Source organism: Temnothorax americanus, unplaced genomic scaffold, assembly GCF_048541705.1.
Source record: "Temnothorax americanus isolate GAGA-0224 unplaced genomic scaffold, ASM4854170v1 Scaffold62, whole genome shotgun sequence".
Taxonomy (NCBI): Eukaryota; Metazoa; Arthropoda; class Insecta; order Hymenoptera; family Formicidae; genus Temnothorax; species Temnothorax americanus.
In genome coordinates, this window is record NW_027509769.1 from 840,436 (window position 1) to 862,833 (window position 22,398).

Here is a 22,398-nt window from a genome sequence, read left to right on the forward strand (position 1 = left end):
GAGAGAGAGAGAGAGAGAGAGAGAGAAGAGTTCCATGAGGCGAGTTTCGAGGCGCGCTCACCAGCATCGTCGTCCGATGCTCCAGCAGCGTTTTACTTAACCCACCTTTCCTTCTTCCGCGTAACTCCGCTGCCTTTCTAAGAGTCCATTAAGACTGTTTCATCTTTCCATACAATTTGTTTTCCCGTCCCTTTTCGAATGCCGCTTTCGAGATTTCACAGAACGTGGAAATGCCGCGGAATAAAATAATCACTCGAGCCATGATCAAGTTCAGGTCCTCGAAAGGATTTCGAAAGGACCTGATTCATAGAACAAAAAGTCCATTTCGGGTTATAGAAAATTTTCTTTCTACGCGTAATAATGCGAGAACCCAGGACTCCCTTGTCATATATCACAGTTATCACGTTACCAGTTTCAGGTTACCACGAAATTGTGACAGATTTATCATAACTTGATTGTATCACATTAATAACCTATGAAAAACTATATAAAAAGAAAAATTACTTTCTCGTTCTCTTAGCGTCAAAAATTTTTTCTTTACAAAAAAAAACTATCGCGATAATGCGAAATACCGTTCCATCTATTTGCTATAAACTGTACAATTGTTAAGCACTTTTTTATGACTAATTAGCAGCTGTCTGTATAATTAATTTATCTTTAAACTAAAGATTTATTATTGGAAAATATATTTATATATTGATGGAATATATATTAAAAACATTTCGTAGTAATATTCGAATTTTAATGTCACAATTACTCTAAATGACTGAATGTCAAGTGTAGGTAAAACATTTTTAGTTATAATATACTAATTCCTTTAGGACCCTTATTTCTCGTAAACAATTTACCATACAGTTAATCTTCCATCCAATTGTCGGCATTAATTATTCCAGCAGTTTTCATGTCCATTATTCTCTAACAGAGAAACGGAGAATACGCGTTTGCTGAGAAAGAGGAACTGTAACAGAAAATTAATGATGGAAGAAGAAGAGAGAAAAGCATAGCTATTACTTTCCGGGGAGCGTAGCACGTGTTTGAATGGCGAATCTTCACTACCCTACGTTCTAATATAGCCAGTATACTGCGATCAGAAGGACAAGCGCTTCCCTAAGATCTGTGACATATATCTTTGCCAAGTTTATTTGCGTTTCGCCCCTCCGGCTCGACTAGACTGTACTTATTAATATCCTTTCAATTACGCGCAAGCAAGAAGAACGTGTTAAAGCAACTAGGATTGCTTGAGATCCTTTTAGCAAAAGGGATCGCACGCTGAATATTGTCTTGAAATTATGAGTTTTGCATAGCTTGTTTAAATGGAGAATAAGGAAGTAGGATGTAGTAAACTAAATCAAAATCATCTTTAGATGGGATTCGGAATAAGCGATGACAATTAGCGCGCTAAAATTCTGTTGAATTTATCTGATTAAAAATGGAAAAAAATAAATTAAGATATTTTCTATAATAATCTATTACGACAAATGTATTATAGGTATTGCTATGATAAACAAAAAGATTGTACTATAAAATACGTATTTTTTTTAAATTAATTTAATATTTTAATTACTATATAGTATTAGATTATTATTATCATTAATTATTACTGATTAATAAAATCAATAATATCCTAACGATTTACCTTTACATAGTAAAATCGAATAATGCCATATCTATCACTTCAAAAATAAAATATAATGACAATTATGAATGGTATCTCCTTCTGCCAATGGAATCGGATTAAAAGAACTCCACTCCTTGAGCGAAACACTTTTTCGCGTTGATACAGATAGCCTCTTGACAATAACCCGATAAAAGTATTAGGGATTATCCTTCGACTTAAGAACGTCGCCAAAGTTGTTCGTAACGTGCGAGCATATTGACCACGACGTGTGAGAATAATCACATGGGGGTAAAAACCAGAGAAAATCTATCGTTTTCTTAGATTTATTGCAACTGGTTAATTTCTATATCGTGAGTCACGCTAACCATGCACAATATAAAGCAACAAACGCTACAGAGTTGGAATAGAATATAAAGCAAGAATATGAGCCATATCAGAGAATCATATGAAATATTTCGAGAGGAGAACAAAGAGGAAGATTGAAAATAAGAAAAGGATAAAAAGAGAAGGTTTATATTACGATGTAAGAAAATATATATACACACAATGTACATATGTAAAATGTGCGTGAGATTCGGTATAACTATACGACAATATTTTTAGACGTTTGCATGGAGATTACACCAAGGGAGAACGGAGGAAGTACAAAGACACACCTCGTCTTCTTGCATCGCCCACGTAGACGTAATAAGATACTGCCTTCTTATACGCGGCGCGACATCACATAAGTAACGCTACGGGGAACACGTATCTGCCGTGCGACGTTAAACGTGATAACCGTACTTTGTAACAATACTTCGTCGTATAGGGATAATGGCGCTACGGTACCGTACAAAGTTGTCTCGATTCTATGAGACGCAATCCTAGCTCGTTCGAACAATCTCGCGAGAATCTGTGCGACGCATTATCCAGTGGCGGCGCGGTTACGGCGATGCTTTATTCCCATAAAGAGAGTTTCATGCGTTCTTATTATTTATTTATATTCATATCGTTGTATCGCTACTACGCAAAATAGAAAAAAAAACGAATAATATCGCAAGAATAATCTCACGGATCTAAAACAAAACAAAAACATGACATTCATGCAATATATAGAGAATGAAGATAGTGATGAACTATTTTTCAAAGCCACATTCGGTGTTTTACAACTTAATAGCATGCATATGGAATAGCATGCATGTGCAACTATATTACTTTTTTTCTTCTCTGTTTGAGATGTTGAAACAACAGATACGTATATACAAGTAAACTAAAAATCATACATTAATTTATAAAATATGAAAGAAGGCAGTACTTATTGTTAGTTTTATAATATTTTATAATGGAAAATTAAATATCTGCAACATTAATTTATAGATATTAAATGTGTTTAATAGTACATTTGTTATAAATAACAAATAATTATGATTGATGATTTATTTTATATGTTTACTTGTTCCATTTATCTAAAATAAATGATCACGTCAAATATACATTATCAATTAATAGCAATTAACAAATATTAAATGTATATATATTTGTGGTTAAAAACTAACGTAGAATTCCGTCCGAAGTTCATAAAAAGCGTAAAATATTGATGAAGAATATAAAGCTGTTGTTTATCTTCCCTATTATAGCGAACGTTGGTGGAAAGTAACGGTCTAGCAAGAGCGTCGCCGTGTATGCATATATTATTGTGAATATATAAACTATAAACAAAAGTTGTACGTGTGCGCGTGTGCGGTAGAATATTTGGAGCTCTTTGCGCTAGGAAATGGAACGTTTCCTTCCCTTGAACGTTATGTTGCGAATTTTACATGAAAACGTATAATGTACCGCCAATTTAAGACGATGCCGTTTATTCTAAGTACAAAATCCCACTCGCTTGAAACATCACATCAATCGCGCTACCATATCACACTCTATGTACAAGATGCGCGTAGATTTATTTCTAAATTATTTGATATATATATATATATATATATATATATATATATATTAGAAATAAATTTAAATAAATAATAATTTGTATTTTATACTTTTTAATTGAATATTATTACTACTTTTATTAAGAATTTTTTAAAGATAGCGTTTTGATGTTTGTTCCTTTTGTTTGAAGAGTATATATAATATTGATAAAACATATTCGTGCAAAATATTATATAAGCACAATGTGTTTATATAATATTTTGCACTATAATTATTATTTTTCATAATGAACTTTATTCACAAAATGCAAAACGTGATTTAATAGATATACAATCAAGAGTCAACGAGTCAACAAGTTCACGACTTTTATCAAACATGAGATATCTTATTAATGCTGCTATATCTCTCTGTATCCAATTACGCGAACCATAACAATGTGAAGTAGGTTAAAAACTTTTCCGTCACAGTTCAAATGTGATCGACGCAGTAAGATTTCTTGCAGATTATTTAGGAACGACTCCTTGAAAGGGGAATACACACGAATGGCTTTTTCCATAATGATAGCACTTATTTGTGCGTTGTTGGCAAGCGACAGGATGAAATGTGCGAGTTTGCAAGGTCCTGGTACGGCGACCGTATTGCGGAAACGCTGTCGCCGAAAAACGATTGTGTTAGCACTCAAAGCAGAGGAGAGAACGAACGTTTATCACGAGCTATGACGTGTGAAGATTAGAATCCGGGTTGTCGAAGACATTTTTATTCCCAATTTCAACGTAAGAGGAGAGGATGCTGAAAGAATGTGGTTCAGAAACATTGTAAGAGTAGTGTTACAATCAAATTTTAGTAGCTGAATATAATAAAATTGATGGCAATGAATATATGTGTATGATAAAATATCGTTGCAATTAATTTGTTTAAAAAATCGAATAATATTAATGAACAAAAATCATCATCATTATACTTAGAATGATTTACGTTTTGACTTGGAGCTTACAATATGTACGTGGAAATATATTTTATAATGCAATATACGTTTACCGCGAACTGAGTAATTAGTTGTCGAGTTAATTACAGTAAAGCATCAGCTCTTGAGGCACAAACTTCGAGACAAAGTTCTAAAGGAGTCACGGGAGGTCGACAGGACAAGTTAGGGAACTATTCATCGCAACCGTTTAACCACGCGCGTGGAGGAACCGCGTCATAAATAATTATCAGCTTATTTAGCTATGCGAAAGCGCGAGAGAAAACATTGTTCCCAGCATTGTGCGATCGCGTCGACGTATAGGCACAAACGGTGTAACCTACTTGAAAAGTTTCCGCGGTATAAGCAGGACCATTTTTCAAGTTTCTCACTGGGAGGGGTATGCGCGAGCCGTAACATTTTGCAACTCGCGACTCGTGTGTAGCTCTTCAACTGTGAGTGAGATGGAGCGAGTAGGTGGCATCCCGGGATGAACGAAACGCGTCGAGGCGTGAACGAGGAAATCGATGCGAGAGGTGAAAGCCGAGGAATCGAAGCAGAGAAAAGTTTAAAGAACGCCGCGACGAAAGGCATTGGTCCAGGTAGCGATTCGGAATAAGGGGCCGAATCCCAATAAGGAGAAATGATTTCACGTGCCAACACGCGAGGATGAAGTTCCGAGCACTTAGAACGAAGTTCCTCGTGGAAATCAAACTTAATTGATGGAGTGTAATGCTCTGTAAATGACTTGAGAGTACTCAATTTCATGTATACCCTCGGCAAAAGTCGATGCAAAAGTGCTATCCAAGACGTTTCTGATTATTAACCAGATTTTTTTTTACGCAAAGTTTCATAAGGGATTTATTAACTTCCGAACTTGCGGACTTCCCCGCTGTCTGAAAGACGTCGTCGAAAAGTGAATTTGAAGAGACAGTAACAAAATCCCAGCACGTTGATTTCGGGGACTTGCCGTGCTAAAATCATGCCTCGCTGGTCCTGGAAATAAAGCCAGAATGGAAAGCGACATGATGGCACTAAATTGAACGAAAATAAGGTGCGCTGCGACGATAGTGTCTCAAACGATGACGGGCGACAGCGTTACAACATCGCGGCGCATCCAGATAGGTATCGGAAAATGTCTTGAGTGATGTCCCCGACGGTACCATACGTCATTTGAGACAATCTGCCGTAGCGAGGTTTCCTCATCCGTTACCTTCGATCCTGATTAGTTTTCAGCCTCTCGCGAGTATCGTCGTTGATCTACGTCGGTGCGGGCTTTGAACGGCGCTACGCGGACTGAGATAGGTAGATCGCGTTCTATCCGCCGCAGTCAATAAATTATGGCCGTTCCAGAGATACGTCCTTGTCCTTCGGGCGTATATTGAATGGACTAGGCATAAGCTGTCGGTTCGTGAAGCTGAATCGTAATCCGTAAGAACCGAAGGTACTACTTTATTTCCACAAAGAGATCCCTTGGATTAACTTAGATATCTTAAAAAATTTAAGCTTCTTATTATATAATTGATTAAAAAACATCATAACATTTTTAATCATAACTTTTACTAGTTTATTTGTAAATTCTTTCTTATGTTATGCATTTTAAAAATAAAACAAATTTTTTTAAGTAAAGTAGTTTAAGCAAAGTAGTTTTAAGGAACCTCAAATATGAAGACATATACATACAAAAATATATTAAGTTGTATAAAAAATAATATTTAAAAATTGTGAACTTACATATATATATATTAGCACAATTTATAAGGCTCTTATAAGTATAATGTAAATATATTATGTTACTAACTCATTATCATTGCTTAAATACTGTTGCAAAAAGAAAAGATATATTCGATCATTATATAATGATACGAACTATGCCACTTCTTTAACAGTGCTTGAAATTTTAATAGATAATGCTTGATGATATATGCGACCGTGTTTGCTAGCTTTCCCTCTCCGTCGTTAAACTCAAAGCTCAGCTTGCTAAATGTCACGCATTACATTTTCATTATTAAAACGTCGTCTCGCAAAAATAAATTGTACGTTGCGTGTGTTCCGGAGACTGCGTTGAGTGTTGCTCTCAACCAAAATATCCGGGACGGACATTCAGGAAATGAATAAACGCACAATAGCTTGTCGGCGCAAAAAAGACGCGATCTGATTTATCGCGCGGCGCCGGCGGTCCATTTTAAGCGCGTCCAGCGATATACCGACGTCATTTAACATTTTGATTAATGCATAACGTTACATCTTTTTATCATTTACGGGACGCACGCGAAAACGGCGACGTCATTTTATTTCGTGCGCTACCGAATGAAAACGTCAATCGGCACTGTTCGTCGCGAATGGAGTTTTCGATAAAATTGCTCCGAGCACGCGTGAGAAATTTATATTCCAGTTTCAACGATACGCATCGACGAGTACGGCAAGAAGCGAGAGGAACGTTATGCTAATTGCGCGCGGTAATTGGTTGAAACGAGATAATAACTAAGCCTGGCGCATACATTAACATCAATAATAACGAATACTTTCACTTTATACACGAACCGCAGGTGCGTATAAAATTATAACCGCGTACAGGTGCAAGTAAAAACACATTTCGGGACGTGCAATACAATAAACTGCGACTGTCAACGATTGATTTGTTTACAATCAATGTGAGCCTCTCGATTCTGGATGGTTTAGAATACACGGACCGTGCAAATTTTATATGGTTTCAATTTATTTTCGTCATTTTATACAGCCGTGTATCTAGCGACGAAACGTACTCCGCGTTGTAAATGGAAATATATACAATAGGCATCTGCTATTTGTTTCACTCAAACGAATGTCATTGAGATCTCCACTGACACATTAACTATACACGGTAAACCGCTGATAAATAAATGTTTATTGTACATGTTAACTCCGAACTGGTTGCATGACTAATATAGATGTACTTGAAACAGGTGTGACACGAAACTATTTAATTACTACACAGACGACAGTGACGCAAAGAGAGAGAATTTAGAATTAACCGAATAATTCGTGAGTGATATATGTTACGGTTTATTTTAAATAAACAATTAAGTTGTTAAGTTGTTATTCAAGGTCCATATCACAGTCTACGGCGAGAAATATCTTCATAGCTATCAGATATTTTTTACACAATTGCGTATACATTTTTAGACACTGTCAATATGTGTATTATTTATATTAAATTTAGATAAGCAAATGTATTTTATTGCTATTTATAAATAAAAAGATCTTACTTCTAGATTTAAGTGTTAAATCAATTGCGTAACTAAATAAGATTTATGCTCAACGTACGTTGCGTAATGCGTGCAACGATGGTCGCAAGAACTCGTGCGACCTTGCTGTTAGCTAGCATGCAACTGCGTAATTTATTATTATAAGTATACGTAATACTTGTTATGCATTAATAATTGAAACTTTTAATGGAAACTTACAAGGCAACAGAAAAAGAATTTACTTATAAATTCTACATGTTCTACTTTATTCTACTTTACAAAAGTAGAAAATTACACGAATTTTTTTGTTAATAAAATTTGATTTATCTAAAAAGAACGGAAATGAAAAGACAAAATTATTGACAAAGAGAATTCAGTGGCGCATTAAATATTATCCTTTCTAGTAAAATGATTGCAAATTCTGTATAAAATATCATTCACTGAATATCGATAGTCTCATAGAATAATAGCATCAAATTTTCCTCACAGAGGTGAAAAAATGGTTGAGGAGAATATGTCAATGGCAAGAAGATCCGCGAAAATTAAGCCGCGCGCCAACAATTAGCGAGTCCACTGTGGTTTCGGTTATGTTCTGCAAGAGTTTCTGTATTGGGTCGTAAAAGACCCCAATGTAAACTGAGATAATGGGCCGACTTGGTCCACTCAAGGTGTCGGAACTTAAACGCGTTTGTGGGCAAGTAGTACGGCACGGCTCGTAACATTTGCAGTCGAAAGGTTCGAGACCTAATTTACACATATGCGTGTATCATATTACTGTCGATGCGGTGGTATGATTGGATAGCCGGTAACGCAACCAGGACTATACATATATTTTGTGACTCGTTATGTTAAATAATGGATGATTCATCAGTTGGGCATTCACCGGCGTGTTATCCGTGACATATTGCCCAAAGAATTTTTTGTTGACAACAGTTTAAGACTAAAGTTGTCGCATTAACATTTACAATGTTGTTTTTACAGAATTCTTTATTTTCCGGTTCGTTTATGACTTATAAATAGCTATGTTAAATACACGTGTGTAATAACGTAGTAAATAACTTTTTATGATTTTTTTTATGAAGTAAGAAAATTAATGCTCTCTTGCAAAAAAAACGATATATCTTTAAAGCTTTCATAGCTTAACAATAGCAATAATCTCTAGTAACAATCTTAGTAAAGTGAGTAAAACAATTATAACTGTATAATATTAAAAATGCAGCATATTATTTATAATAAATCCGTACATTTTTTATAATGATTAGACAAACACATCGCGGCAGAAGTTTGCATGGAAATAAAAATTTGACCATTTGAAAATCGGTAACGAGTGACATTTTGGCAGAAAAAGCTACGAAAATGCGAATGCAATTGTTGGCGCGTGTCCATTTTTATCGAAGTAGGATACTGGAGCCAAAGATGGTGTAAGAAATCCCAGTTGCATCAGCAGAATTCAAAAACGAAAGTGGATGATTGCTTCCGAAACATCGCACTATTTTCTGAGATCTTTCTTCTTGCACTCCAGTCTCTCGGAGTCTAGCTTAGTAACGCAAATTGTTTTCTTACTGAAATTTATGTTATTGGACATCATAACTGCATGTCATTCCTCTTAATTCTGTACATATACAGAATATCTGATAATAGGTACAACTGAATAGAAAAGTTCTGTATCGTTTTGCGATGGCAATAAATAATGAGGAATTTATTACTAAAGATCCGTGAATCACAGGTTGTCAGGCGCGCGGCGTGACATTAGAAGAAATGCTCTGTAAACAATAACAACTATGCAGGAATGACGCATAACAATCATAACTCCTGAGCTGTCTCATTTTGTTAAATCACGTTGGATGTACGCTGTTTCGCGGATATTTAATAATTAATTTCTTATTATTTATTGCGAAAATTTCGAAACGGTATAGGATTTTTCTATTCAGTTTAACTCTCTCTATATCTACCTACTGCGGGTGTTACTGTGTTACATTATTATCAGACACCCGGTATATACACAAAAGAGGAAAAAAATTTCTCAAAGACATAAAATATTTTCCGATTAAACTTTTTATCAAAGAGCATGCAATAACACGAATGAATGCAATATCAGATCGTCTGTAGAAAAGTTTTTTATGGTATAGAAACTACATCTAATTTTCCGTAGAATTTTGTAGAAAAACAAATCGACAAAATCCAAATCATGTTTCATCGCAATTAAATTCATTTATGTTTCGTAATCATGTGGAAGAAATTTCTTTGCAAGAATAAACTGCTAAACTATATAGCATTATTTAAAGTTATTAAATTTTGAAAATCTACAGTTTAATTGTAATTTAATGGCTCTAACATTTTCATAAGATCTATTAGATTATTTTATGCCGAAACACGATAGTGCATAACGGTTGCGCGTGGCACACAAAAGCGCACTGCATCGCATAAAGGGAGTCCCCGTCACCGCTCTTCGTCGAAAATACGCAATGTCTTTTATTCTTAAGTTTTCACGATCGTGAAAGTTGCGCGAGAAACAGTCGAGTCTGCCAAAATTTAAAGTGGTTCCAAAACGCGGTACAGTACAAAACACAACGGGGCAATTCGCTTCCGCATGGGACCGACCGACTGTCTGCGACGCTAAAAAGAATATAGTCCGCGATTCAGCCGATTCGCCTAGACGTAGAAAGTCGATGCGCGCTTTTTGCCAGTGAGAAACTTCTCTTCGTAAGTACTCGTTTTCTGAGTGATACGCAGAACGTACGTATATCTAACGAGTGACAGTTTCGGTGCCGTCTGTGCCCGCACTATAGAGTTCTTCTCTCTTCTCACGTCTTCCTTTGGAATGCGAGTAAGTTTATATCGGTGAAAAAGGAAAAATGAAAAAGGCCGAATTTCAAAAAACATCCGAGACTGCTGCTATTTTTTACCAGATCAGAGAACAGCATAAATAGCATGAATCAGGACTAATCTTAATTTATATGAACATAATTCGTTATCGGTGCTTTGATTATCGGGGGGAATCTTGTTTCGACCATATCTCTCTCCAAGATTTATAACGACGATTTTTAACAATATGATCAGGTATTTGCGATCAACAGCCGCATAACAACCTGTCACAAAGCGGAAAGTAAAAATTAAACGTAATAACAGGATTATAAAGTTATCTGTCATCTCGAAAATTACGAAAACAATCAGCTATAATACACAAACAGAAAAGATAAACAGAATAATACGTTTTTTTTTCTGAACTGGTTGGCTTTCGGGGCATTGCTTTTCCTAACCGCAGTTAGAGTTAATTTCCTCATCCACCTCGTCCGGCAATTACAATTCCATCTAGTTATTTTTCAGAGCCAGACGTCGCGCTGCTCCGCACGTTTGGGATCGCTTCGGGTACGACTTTAATTTGTCCGTTACATGGATAATTAGCAAAGGCAACGCGCCATGACCGGGCCGAGTCAGGAATTTTGCAAACGTAATTATTTTAGTTAATGCCCCGGGTATTTTTTAAACGGCGACGCGGTTCCTAATATCGAGTACATTAAGCCGTATATCTCGAAGAGAGGCGAAAAGCACCGCGAAAAATACATCAATTTGTCTAGCGGAATTTCGTGGTTGGCATATCCCGTGAAAAGCATAAAACTGCACCGGCGCTCACACAGTGGCAGCAGGAAGACGGCTGCTCCTCACGTTCCTAATAATAATAAGAGAGCCGGGGCGAACGAGACGAATAAAAGTGCCAGAGGAAACGCGACCTACGTGGCACGCTGATGCTCGACCGTTACTTATGCTCGGCATTTTGCCAGTAGCAATGAAAAACATCTCGGAATAATGTAACATGCATCTAAGGAAAATGACGAGGCGTGGATATGTGCGCTATACGAATCGCTATTGTGACTTATAAGTTATTCATGCACGCGTCAACTGGCACGTAGTTTGATCGATCGTTGACCCTGATTACGCATATCCGTAGACGTCATTGTGCTCCCCTATTGATTACCCAAATCGATTGAGATTACTCGTTCGTTGATGTGGCCCAACTTTTCGTACGAGTGAATCGATTCGCGTATTATCGGCCAATGAACGTTCCCCGTACGTCGGAAACCGCGCGTTGGACGTCGCCTGCCAAGTTGCAGATTCATTTGCGTTAGCAAAAAATCCGCGGAAATATTTTTCTCTCTCCTTGTCTATTCATATGCCACATTTGGACGCGGGCTGAATAAATCTGGTTTCTTTTTCGAGCAAACGATTTTTCAACCGAACCGAACAATACGGGATCGCGATGGAAAAATAAACTGCCGCGCGCAAGTGCGTAGCAATGAATTTCCGATTTATTGCTCTGTTATTTTGATCTTTACACCACGGCTTACATTGTAATTTACGTTGGAATACATTAACATTCCTGACAGAACATTACGTATGCAAATATACCAGAAATAGCTGACGCATACTAGAAATCTATATATCAAAGCAACGTTTGTCTCTCGCGTCACATTCAGAAAAATAAAATTGATAATTCCCGCGAAAGTCGCGACACAAACACCGAGTAGGTTAATGCCAATTTTACGATTTCCATACAAAAGACACGAATGTTTCATTGTGGCGGAAAGAGAATCGCGCACCTAGCACGGGGGATATGAACAGCCGAACGACCAACATCACCGTCAGAGAAACATAAAACTCAGCTACGATGTCACTCGTTTAATGAGTTGGGGCGAGGTCGGAATTTCGTGGGTGGTGAGCATCCGTCGCCGTTTGCGGCCGCCGCAGAATCGATGCACATATACGGTACCTTTTTTTTTCGATGGGTCGTAAAAGCTTGGATATCACATAGCCGACCAACTGACCCGGATGTCCGGATAGTGTTGTAAAGGGATGTCACGTCCCGTTCGTAATACGTGTCTTTTCCACGATTTTTAGACGTCAAATTCTACAATGTAGCGTCATTCTTAATTCTTACAATATCTATATACTTGAAATCTGATACTTTCCAATGCAAAACGTGTTCTTATGAGCATTTTGCGATAAATACATGCGAAAATAATGTTAAACTGTTATAAGGATGTTTCCGCTAGATAGATACATCGGCTTTAAATTTTTCCATGAAATGCACGCATCACTTACCGCGTAATTAGTGCTTCCTCCAATTTTATAAATGCATAAAATAATTAGTTACAAGCAAACTTCATCATCTAATTTCAAAAGTTAAGCATTAATTTCATTATCGACGTGATGGCTCAACGATGCTAATGATTAATTCGTTGCGCTATATTATATATATTCGCGCGATTTTTCTGTATTTCTAAAATGCATAAAACAGATTTCGTTAAACGGAGATTTTACGAAACGCGGTGTACTTTCAACCTACGGCGAAACTAAGCTAATAATATTTTCCGATGTTAAATTCAAACGGAATCGTGGAGCGTCAAGCTCGTAAATAATTGTTTTCTACCGGTATAATTTACGTCTCGTCAAACATACAGCTGCGCGCTCTACAGTTATTTGTATTATGCGAAACGTCAAATAGAATTTCTGTTTTAATTAATATCCCGTATACAAACAAAGAATTAATTACAAAATATTATGCAATGACCGGCATAAATAAAATATCTCTAATGCAATTAACTTTTGTAATTATTATAATGGATTGATAACACTCAATTAAAAAAATTAAAAGTTTTATCTCAATAGAACCCTAACTTGACAATTTACCTAAGCAAAAGATAGCAATTATGTAGCAATTTATAAATCAAAATGTAGCAGAAAAAGTAAGAGGATCGGTCAAACACTAAGACAAGAAAGAAGTGTCTTTTTAAACTACAATAAAATTATAATGTTACTCAATTTGCTTTTAAATCAGGTAAATGAAGAACAAAATAATTAAATAACATTGTACGAGTAACGAGTAGGTGACATACACGCATATCGAACCATGTAGTAATTTTTTCTCGCTCAAAAATTCTTTATTATGACAACTTATTAATATATATTACAGAATGTGACTGTTCTTTTTTTTTTTTAGAAATTAAGGTATTTATTAAAAATCTGCATACCTTATCTTACGCACAAAAATCTAATGCTCCTAATTGTAAGACATTACTAAATGAAAGTAGCATATCTTTCAATTATCTTTATGTTACGATATGTCAATATCTCGGTGTCCTGGATCTCGAGGACACCGTTGCGACTAAAATTCTCTTTTGGGTCGAGACTGCACCCGCTGAAATTCTGTGTTACGCAAGCGACATCCATTAATGAAAATCGATTACCCATCAGGACTGGTGCTTACACCAACGCGCGTCAAAAGCGCGTGTACACACACAATCTCATCGCGCTAGCCGGCCTGTTTGACGATGCTTGTAGGTTGCTCAGCTTATATACCTTGATTCCGGGGATTCAAGGGAACACATTAGCTCAACTGAAAGACGTGTGTTTGTACGTATCTCTAGATAAGTGTGACCCGGTGTAATGACCACTCGTGTAATTACAATGACATTAATAATAGATGAGCATATACACATATCGATTTGGAATTAACGAGCAATGATAACGGATGCTCCGACGGATTAACCAGCATTTTAATCGTACGCTCATTATAAACGAATTATTATCAAGTATATTTGCTTTATTTCGGCAAATAAAGCCTCCAGTATAATCATGACGGTCCGTTTACTAATTAAACCTATTATTAAATAATGATAATATACTATATAAAGTTAGTAATCTTGATTTTTGTGGCCTATAAACGCACTTCTCTTGTAAATGCACGATATAAAAAGAATAAATACAACATGAAAGTTTATGAACGTTATTTGTATCCAACACTTATAATCGATGTATATACAAAATCTATTTTTTTTTTTTTTTTTACAAAAAAAAGAATAGAAAATTACAATTGAAATGGGAGATTAAATAAGAAAATTTTTGTATGAAATAAAACAGTATATGCCATATGTAGTATGTACGTTATGTGTACAAGGATATGCTTTTTTATATATAAGTTATAACAAGTTTGCAGAAGAAGGTAGCGTTTTTACTCAGTTGGCTAAATTCTTATTGGCAGGGTGAGTTTTCCCAGAAGGGGTACACGGTACGAAGGCGCGCTGAGCGGCAAGTTTCACATTGAGCTATAAAATTCTCTAGAACGGCGCAAGGGTGAGGGCGGAAAAATCAATTAGACTGCCTTCGACAGCCACGTCGCCATGATTCAGGAAACCGATAAATCTCAGCTCAGCGACATCAGCACCTCGACTGAAGTCTCGAGTATCTCGCGCCATTTCCACGTTCTTTTCCTTATCCTTTTCCTTCTCAACATTGATTCTCAAGTGCAACGAGCGTCTAACGAAGGTAAAAGCGAGATGCTTTATTGATGCTTCATAATTTTCAAATAAAAGGTAAACCAAAATTTATTCGAAACATTTTGAATCGAATAAAGGATACGAATAAAAAGAAATTCATATAAGGTACATTATACGATAAACAAATATTTCGGTAGGGATAACCTGGTACGAAATAATTTTAATGCAAACTATTAAATTTTTACTACTTGGCGTATTAATAAAATGCAAAAAAAAGTTTCTTTTGTTAAAATTTAAATAAATACCTATATTAATATATGGAATATAACATTCAAGATTATTATGAATGTAAAAATCTGCTTCGTAAAGAAATAATTCTTAACAGCAGTAGAAAATCTCTTATCGTTTCGAAAATAGAAGATTTTACAAATCTTTTAATAGATTTTTTAATGGGACTAATTCAGAATTATAATTTTAATAGATGCCACCAATATATATTTAAAAACCGTTTACAATTGTGTGTGTATAATACCATTATGTTTGTCACAATCGATATATTCTAGTCCATAGATCATTGTCAATAGTAGTTTATAAATATGCCTGGTGTAGTGAATAATTTTGAACGACCTCAGAATCAAATCGATTCGATCAGAATCTGTATAAATCGCAATCACAATGACGGCGGCGACTTTACCTTTACGTAGATATCGTTGGTGCACGACGTAGTAGGTGCAGATAAGAAATTACTACCATATACCGAATTGAAAAGGTCTCCCATGTTCCCCGAATGGATTCTTACCAGGAATATGTCACCATATTTCTCATTCTCTGAACGGTACCACGTGAAAACGGATAGATGCATTATAACGATTATATGAGTTCAATTTACAAACTATAGATTTTTGCGAAGCTTAATTTTTTACTATAAAAAAACTTATCTATATATTCTGCTGCGTACGAGTATATTTTATAGTCTTGTTTTATATATCAAAAATGTTTTCTTATTCGATAAAAAATGATAGTTCGCGTTAATGTCGACAGCTGTGTTAAAAAAAAAGAGACATTAATTATGTTCATATATTATCACCTTACTTTTGATTCTACAATACTAAAAATATATCCAAATGCTTTACATGCTTTACACATCAATGATACTCAATATCACTTTTTATGAAGATTTTATCTTCTATGAAGAAAAGTAGGGAAATCAGAAAACTATAGAGTGCTAATTGGAACACGATTGTGGAGCACTTCGACTTTTTGGCCCGCCTAGTATGATGCAACTCCGTTGTAAGTCACAAACTCAGATAAAGGTAAAGAAATATACCAAGGCGTTGGAATTGCATCTTATGGAAACTTGTGAGAACATGAGGTGAATTTTATGCCAAGAAAAGCAATCTTCCTCTTTGTTATATATAAATTAGAATGACTTCCAAGATAGAGCTTATACATATATATATTTTTCTAGATAAAATATATCCTTGTTGTGTACGTGTAATAAATAGTAAATTTAATGAAATTTTGCAAATTATTTTATTTTAAGTTAAGGTATATGTTCCAATTTCAATAAATATAGATTGTTCTGTAATAGCACCGGACAAAAGAAAACTGGTTGCGAACAAAGTTCCTATCGAGTTCAAGAACGAAAATATAGCGGGTGTCCAGTGAACTTCCTACTTCATCTTTAGGGACTTTGTTTCGAGGATTAAAGAGAAGAAGGGAAAGCTAAAGTGGAGGGCCGATTAAACCAATATACCAGAAGTCCATGTTGTGTGCTCGAGTATGTTCTTCGTTTCCTTCATTTTCGTCGCTTTCACCTTTCCCCATAGCTCTCTCGAGAAAAGAGGCTAACGATTAATTGCACAACTTTGTTTTCACTGCAGAAGATACCTCTTTCTGTTGATGTCTAGTTTGTAACTTTATCGCTTTCTTCTACGAAAATCTGTAATAAAATCATTGCTGCACATATAATTTGCCTGTCTATATAGCGGTGCCATTGTCTGAAAACAGTTCTAATTATTCTGGATTATATAAATATGATAAATTATTGCAATTATCACAATAATTAATTTTACGTTCATTAAAAACAGATTTAATTCAAGCTGTGTTAGATAAAAAAAATTTAATAAATATTACCTATTTTACAAAAGTCTATATGTTATTTCATATTTTTTACATAAATATTTAATAAAGTAGTGCATGTATTGGATGTAAATATATATACGGTTTTTTATACATATGCACTTCTATCGCGGCCTGATGAAATGTAACTTGGGCCACTCTTTGGATATCTATTATAATATATTTATGATCGTCCACTCTTAGACATTGTTTGATATTCAATGTTAACGAATCTGTAATTGATCGTAGATACAAGTCACTGTTGCTTTTTTACGATTGCACATAATCGCAAGCGCTTTTACAATGCGGTTGTTATTCTTAGCCTGTTTGATGAAGTCCAACCGATTACAATTGTGAGAAATGGAGCATTGATTATTAACTAAATGTTTAATAGATATCAATTTAAGATATGGCCTCTGAAAAATTTAAATATAAAAAGATCGAGATGTTATCATTAATCAGAAAAAGTGTTTTCTTTGTCGCAAACATATGTGTATAATGTTATGTGTATAAAATATTTTCTCTTCTTCTCTTTTCCCTTTTTTTCTTCATTTATACATTTCTCATTTTAATAAATTTCGTGTAGATTTCTCTGCGTTGAACGGTAGTTACGATTACTTCATTCCGTGTGTGGAGGATTACACTCAATATCGGAATAAGCTCAACCCACCGCCTACTCTCACGCATGAATCGGCAGCTAATAGTTTAATGCTTCCACGATTTCGCGCTCCATCGTGCCTGTCTACCAGAGAGAAACCTAATGGTAACTAAGGAAGCCTGGCGAAATTTACGTTGCAGGTAAACGTTATGAAAAATCCTGCTTTCAAAAAATGCTTGAGCAGATAATTTTGTCTTTTATTCTCAAATTGTTGAAGTAACGAGCAAAGAAAAAATTGCTCTTAAAACATACCGAGTACTAATAACTAATACGTCATAAGGCAAGGTAAAATAATGTAAAATAAAGTATCTAAATAATAAGTCAAATTAATTAAGTATTAATAAACTGATTACTTTCATCGCTGCTTACCTGTATTTGACACTCGTATATACCTACAGAATTTTAATCTAAAAATGAAAAAAAAAACAATAAACGTATTGCACTCATAAAACATAAGCCAGCCAAATTTGTCAGATACAATTTTCCAATTTGCTTCAATAATGCAATTATTCTCTATACACACATCGCATTTATGCGGGAATTTACGCGAGAATGCTATAGTTTGATCCCTTTAAAAGTAAAAAAAATGTCTAGCATTACAATAGTATACGCGTCGTAGCGGCATGCATATCTCGCTTTTTTTCGCCGCAAATAAATTTTCACGCACAGTCACCAAGTTTCGCGTTAAGCATTTTTCTATTGTGGAGACCAAATGAAATAAAATACGCGCAGCTTCATACAATAACATGTGGTTGTGCCGACTTACTGTGGCGCTATCTCGCGCGCTGGCTATTTGCAAGTCAGAAATACATTCGCGATATTCAGGTAGACTTTAAAAGAGGTCATCTAGCAGTAAAAGAGAAAAAAAATCATATAATAGTGATTTTATAAAACTCGTTTTTACAATTAACTTTCATAACCGATATCGAGGGTCGCGCGACAAAGGCTGTCGGTTATTGTATAAATTACATACTATACAAAGACGCATAAAGTTATATATAAAGCGGTTTATTCTCCAATAAACTAGATAAACTGTTACATTTCTAACAATATACACGTTTTAATATGCTGAGGTTTAACATTCACCAACAAATATTAGGCTCTAATTTATCACGTATTAAAAGCTCGTCCGTGTTCCTGAAGTTAATTAAACTACGAAAATATTCAATTGTGTCAATTTTCTCGATGCGACAAACAAAAGAATGCGATTTCAAAGTTGGAAGAGCCATTTAATTAACTAATGCGGGAAGATACGCGCAATCGCACGTTGAAATCAGATGATAGCGAAGGCACGAAACGGAAAAAGATGCGAATAAATTCGTTTCGGAGTAAGAGCGGTGTGACAAATTTAGAACCACTGAACGCACATTCATCATTCTATGCGATCGCTTCGATTATCCCGACATTCGTTAACAAAAACCGATATACATTCATAACTCTATTCATTTTTACCCGCAAAACTAAACAACGAGGTGCTTTGAATTTCAGTTACCATATTTCGTAACTCTTTTAATCACATGCATCGCAACACATTTCCTTCTTCTTTCTTTCTCTCTTTCTCTCTTATCCTTGTTGCTTTATAATTTCAGAAATTATAAAAATGATTATTTGTTATCTTTAACAGCATAGAGCAAGATTTAAAAAAAAGAAAAGGAAATGCAAGAACTTGACTAATGCTTGACTAATCTTATTTTTATTTCTTTTATTGAATGTGTATAGCATTAAAAATATCTCGTTAAATATAACAAAAATATAATAAAAACTTAATGTACGTATTTTCAATGTATACTACAAAATCTTTTATAAAAAGACATAAAATTTGTAGATGGTCTTAAACTTGAAAAATGTAGCGCGTACTATTAAATTATAATAATTTACTGCGTAAGGACTTTATCCAAAGAAAACTGTAAGTATTATCATAAAATATCGGCGTCTGCTTTCGACCCGCCCTTGTCTGTGGTAATAGGGTATAATATGCTCATCCCTCTTTGCATCGGCAATAAATCTGACCACCATATTTAATGACCCTCGTAATTTAATATATCTATCTAATTCCACGGGAGATCTACCAATTACCCAAGGACAATACTCTACTTGGACGCATAAATCTCATCGATAATGCTAAAGGATAAGACTTATCTGGCGATAACTCACTTCGTATTGTATTACGTTTCACGACGTATTCACATTAATGTAATATCGCTATAGCGTCGCCATATCAGTATCCTTTCAATGCTCGAATGTCCAATGTTTTCCAGGAATTTCTGAATCTTCGAAATTAATTGAATTATTATCATCCGGTCTCAATTGAACCAGGAGTCTTGCCTACTGATCCTCGCGAAGTCGATGAAACTATCGCTTCCAAACTCCAGGCAGCAGCAAGCCAAACTGGAAGGCGGTGAGTCGAATTGAAAGAGAAATGGGAAGTAGAAGCTCCATAATAATTAGTCGCTCCAGACAGAAGTCACGTTTAGCGAGGCCGTGCCGTTCTCACGTCTTCAGCAATCGCCCGTGTTGCGAGGAACCAAGGGCCGCAACAAAAGATGGAATTAATTAGGATAGTACGATCGGTTCGGTGAAATCCCGCTGGCAACGGTTCAGTAAACAAGTAGGTATTGATTCAAATGGCGGGAAGGGGAGGGGGTACGAGAAAGGGGGCACGTAACCGGCGCGGGCGGAAGGGTGCGGAGAATCAAGGGTGGAACTCGGCTCGCATTAACCAGCTGTCGTGCGTACTTATCCGTAAATTTATATCTTCGCGCATATGTGCCGCCATTTAAACACAGTGGCCGCAGCGCGATGAAAGTTGAACGCGTGAAATACAACGGATGCGCCTCGCAATGTGTCAATTAGTATTCAATTTATGACTACCGCCGAGAGCAACGGGGCGCGCGCGGATTCACCATCCCGTTGCCACTCCCGGTATTGCTGTCCGTTTTGTCGACACTACGCCCGCAACCTGGGCCCTTCCGAAATAACGATAGACCAGAACAGTTACGCTTGAAATGAATATCGGCGGGCGAACGCGATGAAAGGTAAATGCAAGGATTCGGCATGGCCTGTGTATCCTCAGTGTATACGTGTACTTGTCAGTGGCCCAGTGTATACGTCAATCCGAATGAACGATATATCAATAATGCGAATTCGACGCGCGTGAGCTCGCATATGATATTCCGTGTGATGTCCCTTTTCAAAGCGGCGTTAAACACTCTTTTTATTTTATTATCTTTATAATCTTTTTTTTATAAGAAACGATGCGAGAGTACGATTTATATCTCCGTGTTTGTGTGCAATCGATTTATTTCAAAAATATGATTATTATACGAAAACGTAAAACAAACAAAATTATATATGTAAAAATTTGAGATCGACAATACTGCATATGTATTTTTACGAAGTAGCAAGCGGGATAACATCTGAACCATGATGTTCCATTTTCTACTTTGAAAGTCGATCTTGTAGCGACTGTGTACCGGCAGTATTCTACGTTTTCAAACTTTCGCGCACTACGTGCGAAAGTACGCCATAACGGTGCAAATTCTGACTGTAATCGTCTAGAAAACTGTCCCTACCTCGTTACAATAGAGATAAAAGCGATCGAGTTTTATTATATAGGAATGTGTAAAATGTTCTTTCTCATTCAACGAAAGCAAAGATTGCAGGGCAATATAAAGATAACGTCAACTTTATTTCATTTTATTTCAGAAACTATTTGTACTGAATTTCTATTTAAGAATTAAATCTTATAAATCAGTTAACAAATTAATTTAAGAATGCACAGGAAGAAAAGTTTTAAAAGTAAAAAGTTTTACATTTAAAAATAATTACAGAGAATATAATTAGAAAAGTTATAAATATTTTACACAATTAGTCTATATGTAATAATAAAATGTCAATATTATATCATTAAAAATGTATAAAACGTCAAAAATTAATAATTTGAAAAATAAATAATTTGGAAAATGAATTCTTTTCTCAGTTGCATATGTTTTAAAATTAAATTATCTTTATTATCTGTATATCTTCTTGTCCAAAAACAAATAGATATATAAGAGTAGCGAAGTAAAGTAGCACATAAATGCATAAGAATAGCACATACTAAAATTATCTCTCTCTCTCTCTCTCTCTCTCTCTCTCTCTCTCTCTCTCTCTCTCTCTCTCTCTCTTTCTCTCTCTCTCTCTCTCTCAGCAATTTTTCTTTTACAAATCCATTTAAAAAATCAGTTAAATTATATAACTTACTCACTGTCAAAATTAAGCTTACTACGTGTGCTCTATATCGCAAGATCCATCTCTTCAATGCCGTTAAAAGCGCGCGTTTAGAAAAAGTCGTAGGTCACGCATCTCCACAGGATTTTCTCCTACTACCGAAAAAGCATTTTTTTTTCGTAGCGCCCGGAATTGCAGTGCGATGCGAGCTCGTCCTGTACGGCATCTTTTTATTTCCATCCTCTCTCCGTCCTGGAGGCTTCTCTTCCTCCCTGTGGATACTCCGAGGACAATGTTACCGATGTTAGTTCGTTTAAAAGAGTTTCACGAGTTTACGGGACCGGGGCTCGCAACGCTATACAAGCCGCGCTAAATTTCTCCAATGGCTCGCGACGTACGCGCTACGTCTGCTCCGTATTTTC

At 35.7% G+C, this 22,398-nt stretch overlaps 1 long non-coding RNA gene across 4 annotated transcripts; it reads left to right on the top strand.

Moving 5' to 3' along the window:
- The first annotated feature begins 10,400 nt into the window (after window positions 1-10,400).
- LOC143905487 (uncharacterized) lies at window positions 10,401-21,780 on the top strand. 4 transcript variants are annotated; one of them, XR_013259212.1, is made up of 6 exons: window positions 10,401-10,541; window positions 13,967-14,125; window positions 14,754-16,768; window positions 17,696-17,907; window positions 19,593-20,165; window positions 20,225-21,780. It is a non-coding gene; the product is annotated as an uncharacterized LOC143905487 (long non-coding RNA). The 4 variants fall into 4 exon arrangements; XR_013259214.1 differs by having other exon boundaries at window positions 14,754-16,360; window positions 16,580-16,768; window positions 19,593-21,780; XR_013259211.1 differs by having other exon boundaries at window positions 19,593-21,780.
- The last annotated feature ends 618 nt before the right edge of the window (window positions 21,781-22,398 follow it).